At 45.5% G+C, this 7,292-nt stretch overlaps 1 protein-coding gene across 1 annotated transcript in view; it reads right to left on the bottom strand.

Moving 5' to 3' along the window:
- The window catches only part of STS (steroid sulfatase), a 114,643-nt gene that overhangs the window by 98,552 nt on the left and 8,799 nt on the right, over positions 1-7,292 (bottom strand). The gene's annotated exons all lie outside the window — the stretch shown is intronic.

The following is a 7,292-nucleotide window of genomic DNA, read 5'->3' on the forward strand; positions in this document are numbered from 1 at the left end:
TGCACGGGCAGCAGAGAGGGGACGGCTCGCTTTCTGACAGACTGACCTTCCTTCCCCTTTCTTTCTGTCTGTCTGTCTGTCTGTCTGTCTCTCTCTCTCTCTCCCCTGTGCACGGGCAGCAGAGAGGGGACGGCTCGCTTTCTGACAGACTGACCTTCCTTCCCCTTTCTTTCTGTCTTTCTTTCTTTCTTTCTGTCTGTCTGTCTGTCTGTCTGTCTCTCTCTCTCTCTCTCTCCCCTGGGCACGGGCAGCAGGGGGGGACGGCTTGCTTTCTGACAGACTGACCTTCCTTCCCCTTTCTTTCTTTCTTTCTTTCTGTCTCTCTCTCTCTCTCTCCCCTGTGCACGGGCAGCAGAGAGGGGACGGCTCGCTTTCTGACATTCCTTCCTTCCTTCCTGCCTTTCTCTCCCCCCCCTTCCTGGGGGAGGAGGGTCACGCCCCGCCCGGGGCCCTGGAGGAATGCATTCTAAGAGACTCGCCCCGCCGCCCGCCCACAGGTGCCCCCCACACACACACACACACGCACACACACGCACACACACACGCACACACGCACACACACACCCCGCGAGGGTGGCGTGGGATGCCTGAGCCCGGAATATTGGGATGCCTGCTGGAGGCATCACCGCCATCACCCGCCCGCCAGCGTCCCCATGCCAGGAACCGTCACCTGTCCCTCCCCTTCACTTCCCCGGGGACCCAAAGGTGCTCTGGGCTGGACTCCCCGGCCAGTACTGGTTGTTCTAAGAAAAGAAAGGAATAAATAAAATCTTTAAAAAATAATAATAAAGAAAAAAAAGAAAGCCAGGGGCCCAGTGGTGGCGAACTCGGTCTAACGCACATGTCACAGGGCACAAGGACCCGGGTTCGAGCCCCTGGTCCCCACCTGCAGGGGGGAAGCTTTGCGAGCGGTGAAGCAGGGCTGCAGGGCTCTCTCTGTCTCCCTCCCGCCCTGTTACCCTCTCCCCTCTTGAATTCTGCCTGTCTCTATCCAATAAATAAAGATAATAAAAATATTTTATTAAATAGGGGGCCTGGCGGTAGCTCAGCGGGTTAAACGCACGGGGCTCAGTGAGCAAGGACCCGGCGTCAGGATCCCGGTTCGAGCCCCCGGCTCCCCACCTGCAGGGGAGTCACTTCACAGGCGGTGAAGCAGGTCTGCAGGTGTCTGTCTTTCTCTCCCCCTCTCTGTCTTCCCCTCCTCTCTCCATTTCTCTCTGTCCTATCCAACAATAACAACAACAACAAAAACAATAATAATAATAATGGTTCTGCACACAGACTCTCCTGCCTGAGGCTCTGAGGCCCCAGGTTCCATCCCCAGCACCACCAGCAGCCAGAGCTCAGCAGGGCTCTGGGAAATAATAATAATAATAATAATAATAATAATAATAATGGTTCTGCACACAGACTCTCCTGTCTGAGGCTCTGGGAAATAATAATAATAATAATAATAATAATAATAATAATAATAATAATAATGGTTCTGCACACAGACTCTCCTGCCTGAGGCTCTGAGGCCCCAGGTTCCATCCCCAGCACCACCAGTAGCCAGGGCTCAGCAGGGCTCTGGGAAATAATAAAATAATAATAATAATAATGGTTCTGCACACAGACTCTCCTGCCTGAGGCTCTGAGGCCCCAGGTTCCATCCCCAGCAGCACCAGCAGCCAGGGCTCAGCAGGGCTCTGGGAAATAATAATAATAATAATGATGATAATAATAATAATGGTTCTGCACACAGACTCTCCTGTCTGAGGCTCTGGGAAATAATAATAATAATAATAATAATAATAATAATAATAATAATAATAATGGTTCTGCACACAGACTCTCCTGCCTGAGGCTCTGAGGCCCCAGGTTCCATCCCCAGCACCACCAGTAGCCAGGGCTCAGCAGGGCTCTGGGAAATAATAAAATAATAATAATAATAATGGTTCTGCACACAGACTCTCCTGCCTGAGGCTCTGAGGCCCCAGGTTCCATCCCCAGAGCTCAGCAGGGCTCTGGGAAATAATAATAATAATAATAATAATGGTTCTGCACACAGACTCTCCTGTCTGAGGCTCTGGGAAATAATAATAATAATAATAATAATAATAATAATAATAATAATGGTTCTGCACACAGACTCTCCTGCCTGAGGCTCTGAGGCCCCAGGTTCCATCCCCAGCACCACCAGTAGCCAGGGCTCAGCAGGGCTCTGGGAAATAATAAAATAATAATAATAATAATGGTTCTGCACACAGACTCTCCTGCCTGAGGCTCTGAGGCCCCAGGTTCCATCCCCAGCACCACCAGCAGCCAGAGCTCAGCAGGGCTCTGGGAAATAATAATAATAATAATAATAATAATAATAATAATAATAATGGTTCTGCACACAGACTCTCCTGTCTGAGGCTCTGGGAAATAATAATAATAATAATAATAATAATAATAATAATAATAATAATGGTTCTGCACACAGACTCTCCTGCCTGAGGCTCTGAGGCCCCAGGTTCCATCCCCAGCACCACCAGTAGCCAGGGCTCAGCAGGGCTCTGGGAAATAATAAAATAATAATAATAATAATGGTTCTGCACACAGACTCTCCTGCCTGAGGCTCTGAGGCCCCAGGTTCCATCCCCAGCAGCACCAGCAGCCAGGGCTCAGCAGGGCTCTGGGAAATAATAATAATAATAATGATAATAATAATAATAATGGTTCTGCACACAGACTCTCCTGTCTGAGGCTCTGGGAAATAATAATAATAATAATAATAATAATAATAATAATAATAATGGTTCTGCACACAGACTCTCCTGCCTGAGGCTCTGAGGCCCCAGGTTCCATCCCCAGCACCACCAGTAGCCAGGGCTCAGCAGGGCTCTGGGAAATAATAAAATAATAATAATAATAATGGTTCTGCACACAGACTCTCCTGCCTGAGGCTCTGAGGCCCCAGGTTCCATCCCCAGAGCTCAGCAGGGCTCTGGGAAATAATAATAATAATAATAATAATGGTTCTGCACACAGACTCTCCTGTCTGAGGCTCTGGGAAATAATAATAATAATAATAATAATAATAATAATGGTTCTGCACACAGACTCTCCTGCCTGAGGCTCTGAGGCCCCAGGTTCCATCCCCAGCACCACCAGTAGCCAGGGCTCAGCAGGGCTCTGGGAAATAATAAAATAATAATAATAATAATGGTTCTGCACACAGACTCTCCTGCCTGAGGCTCTGAGGCCCCAGGTTCCATCCCCAGCACCACCAGCAGCCAGAGCTCAGCAGGGCTCTGGGAAATAATAATAATAATAATAATAATAATAATAATAATAATAATGGTTCTGCACACAGACTCTCCTGTCTGAGGCTCTGGGAAATAATAATAATAATAATAATAATAATAATAATAATAATAATGGTTCTGCACACAGACTCTCCTGCCTGAGGCTCTGAGGCCCCAGGTTCCATCCCCAGCACCACCAGTAGCCAGGGCTCAGCAGGGCTCTGGGAAATAATAAAATAATAATAATAATAATGGTTCTGCACACAGACTCTCCTGCCTGAGGCTCTGAGGCCCCAGGTTCCATCCCCAGCAGCACCAGCAGCCAGGGCTCAGCAGGGCTCTGGGAAATAATAATAATAATAATGATGATAATAATAATAATGGTTCTGCACACAGACTCTCCTGTCTGAGGCTCTGGGAAATAATAATAATAATAATAATAATAATAATAATAATAATAATAATAATGGTTCTGCACACAGACTCTCCTGCCTGAGGCTCTGAGGCCCCAGGTTCCATCCCCAGCACCACCAGTAGCCAGGGCTCAGCAGGGCTCTGGGAAATAATAAAATAATAATAATAATAATGGTTCTGCACACAGACTCTCCTGCCTGAGGCTCTGAGGCCCCAGGTTCCATCCCCAGAGCTCAGCAGGGCTCTGGGAAATAATAATAATAATAATAATAATGGTTCTGCACACAGACTCTCCTGTCTGAGGCTCTGGGAAATAATAATAATAATAATAATAATAATAATAATAATGGTTCTGCACACAGACTCTCCTGCCTGAGGCTCTGAGGCCCCAGGTTCCATCCCCAGCACCACCAGTAGCCAGGGCTCAGCAGGGCTCTGGGAAATAATAAAATAATAATAATAATAATGGTTCTGCACACAGACTCTCCTGCCTGAGGCTCTGAGGCCCCAGGTTCCATCCCCAGCACCACCAGCAGCCAGAGCTCAGCAGGGCTCTGGGAAATAATAATAATAATAATAATAATAATAATAATAATAATAATGGTTCTGCACACAGACTCTCCTGTCTGAGGCTCTGGGAAATAATAATAATAATAATAATAATAATAATAATAATAATAATGGTTCTGCACACAGACTCTCCTGCCTGAGGCTCTGAGGCCCCAGGTTCCATCCCCAGCACCACCAGTAGCCAGGGCTCAGCAGGGCTCTGGGAAATAATAAAATAATAATAATAATAATGGTTCTGCACACAGACTCTCCTGCCTGAGGCTCTGAGGCCCCAGGTTCCATCCCCAGCAGCACCAGCAGCCAGGGCTCAGCAGGGCTCTGGGAAATAATAATAATAATAATGATGATAATAATAATAATGGTTCTGCACACAGACTCTCCTGTCTGAGGCTCTGGGAAATAATAATAATAATAATAATAATAATAATAATAATAATAATAATGGTTCTGCACACAGACTCTCCTGCCTGAGGCTCTGAGGCCCCAGGTTCCATCCCCAGCACCACCAGTAGCCAGGGCTCAGCAGGGCTCTGGGAAATAATAAAATAATAATAATAATAATGGTTCTGCACACAGACTCTCCTGCCTGAGGCTCTGAGGCCCCAGGTTCCATCCCCAGAGCTCAGCAGGGCTCTGGGAAATAATAATAATAATAATAATAATGGTTCTGCACACAGACTCTCCTGTCTGAGGCTCTGGGAAATAATAATAATAATAATAATAATAATAATAATAATAATAATAATAATAATGGTTCTGCACACAGACTCTCCTGCCTGAGGCTCTGAGGCCCCAGGTTCCATCCCCAGCACCACCAGTAGCCAGGGCTCAGCAGGGCTCTGGGAAATAATAAAATAATAATAATAATAATGGTTCTGCACACAGACTCTCCTGCCTGAGGCTCTGAGGCCCCAGGTTCCATCCCCAGCACCACCAGCAGCCAGAGCTCAGCAGGGCTCTGGGAAATAATAATAATAATAATAATAATAATAATAATAATAATAATAATGGTTCTGCACACAGACTCTCCTGTCTGAGGCTCTGGGAAATAATAATAATAATAATAATAATAATAATAATAATAATAATAATAATGGTTCTGCACACAGACTCTCCTGCCTGAGGCTCTGAGGCCCCAGGTTCCATCCCCAGCACCACCAGCAGCCAGAGCTGAACTGGGTTCCGGTCTGTCTGTGTCTACCTTCTTCCTCTCTCTATGCCTCTTCTTAAAAGAAAATATTCTTTTTCCATCACCACCAGGATTATTGTTGAGTATTGGTGCCAACACTATGAATTTACAGTTCTCAGTGGCTGACTTATTACTATTTTTTTTTTTTTTGAGAGGGGTGGGGAAGATAGAAAGACAAAACACTTGCAGACTTTGGTCCAGCCCCTGTGGAGAACTCTCCGAAGGCTAGAAATGGCCTCCTGCCCTATGACCCAGAAATTCCTCTCTTGGGGATAGATCCTAAGGAACCCAACACACTCATCCAAAAAGTCCTGTGTGTACCTGTGTTCATAGCAGCAGAATTTGTCATAGCCAAAACCTGGGAGCCACCCAGGTGTCCAACAGCAGGTGAGTGACTGAGCAAGTTGTGGTCTAGATACACAATGGAATACTACTCAGCTGTGAAGAAGGGTGAAGTCACCTTCTTTGACCCATCTTGGATGGAGCATGAAGGAATCATGTCAAGTGACATATGCCTAGAAGTACTGGATGCTCCTACTCCTTAGGAGACGTGGAGAAAGAAGCATACAAAGGGAAACAGAACGGAGAACTTGAACCAGATTTGGAATACTGCATCAGAGGAAAGGATTCCGCGGGCAGTGGGAGTGGGTCTGGGGGAGTTGATTTTAAGCTCATTTGTAAGGGAGGTTGGGCAAAGAAGCATAGATCTATGATGATGGGAACTATGTTAAGGTACACATACTATTAGCCAAATAAAATAAAATAAAATAAAATAAAATAAAATAAAATTTCACCCGCAGACTTGCTTCACAGCTCATGAAATGCCGCCCTCCCCCTGTAGGTGTGGAATGGGGGCTTGAACCCGGGGCGTTGCTCATAGTACTGTATGCACTTAATTGGGTATACCACCATTGGGCTACCTTACAATAAAAATATTCTTTAAAAAAAAAAAAAGGGAGTCGGGCGGTAGTGCAGTGGGTTAAGTGCAGGTGGTGCAAAGCACAAGGACCGGCGTAAGGATCCCAGTTCGAGCCCCCGGCTCCCCACCTGCAGGGGAGTCGCTTCCCAGGCAGTGAAGCAGGTCTGCAGGTGTCTGTCTTTCTCTCCCCTTCTCTGTCTTCCCCTCCTCTCTCCATGTCTCTCTGTCCTATCCAACAACAATGACATCAATAACAACAACAATAATAACAACAACAATAAAACAAGGGCAACAAAAGGAAATAAATAATTTTAAAAATAATAATAATAAAGGGGCCTGGGGAGGTAACACAGTGTTTCTGGAAAAGCCTTTCCTGCCTGAGGTTCTAGGGTTCCAGGTTCAATCCCCTGTAACTACCACCAAAACTAAAAGCCATGCATGGTCCTATGTCCTTTCTCTTTCTCTTTCTTGCTCTCTCTCTCTCTCTCTCTCTAAAACAAAATAAATGTGGTGGGGCAATGATAACACATTTGGTAAGTACAAATATTGCAAAATAAATGCCAGAAAATAAATTTAAAAATAATAATAATAATAAAAGATGGGCCGGGCTGGTTAAGCGCACGCACACTGCAGTGCACATGGACCCGGGTTCGAGCCCCCCTGGTCCCTACTTGCAGGGGGGAAGCTTCAGGAGTGGTGGGGCAAGGCTGCAGGGGTCTCTCTTCTTTTTTATGTCTCTACCTCCCCCTTCTCCGTCTCAATTTCTCTGTGTCTCTATCCCATCAGTGAAGAAAAATAAACAAAATTTAAGAAAAATAAAAAATAAAACAAACCCTGTGGGTCGCTTTCATTTTTTTTTTTTTTTAAATTTATTTATTCCCTTTTGTTGCCCTTGTGTTTTTTTTTTTTTTTTTTTTTTATGGTGGTG

Source organism: Erinaceus europaeus, chromosome X, assembly GCF_950295315.1.
Source record: "Erinaceus europaeus chromosome X, mEriEur2.1, whole genome shotgun sequence".
Lineage (NCBI taxonomy): Eukaryota > Metazoa > Chordata > Mammalia > Eulipotyphla > Erinaceidae > Erinaceus > Erinaceus europaeus.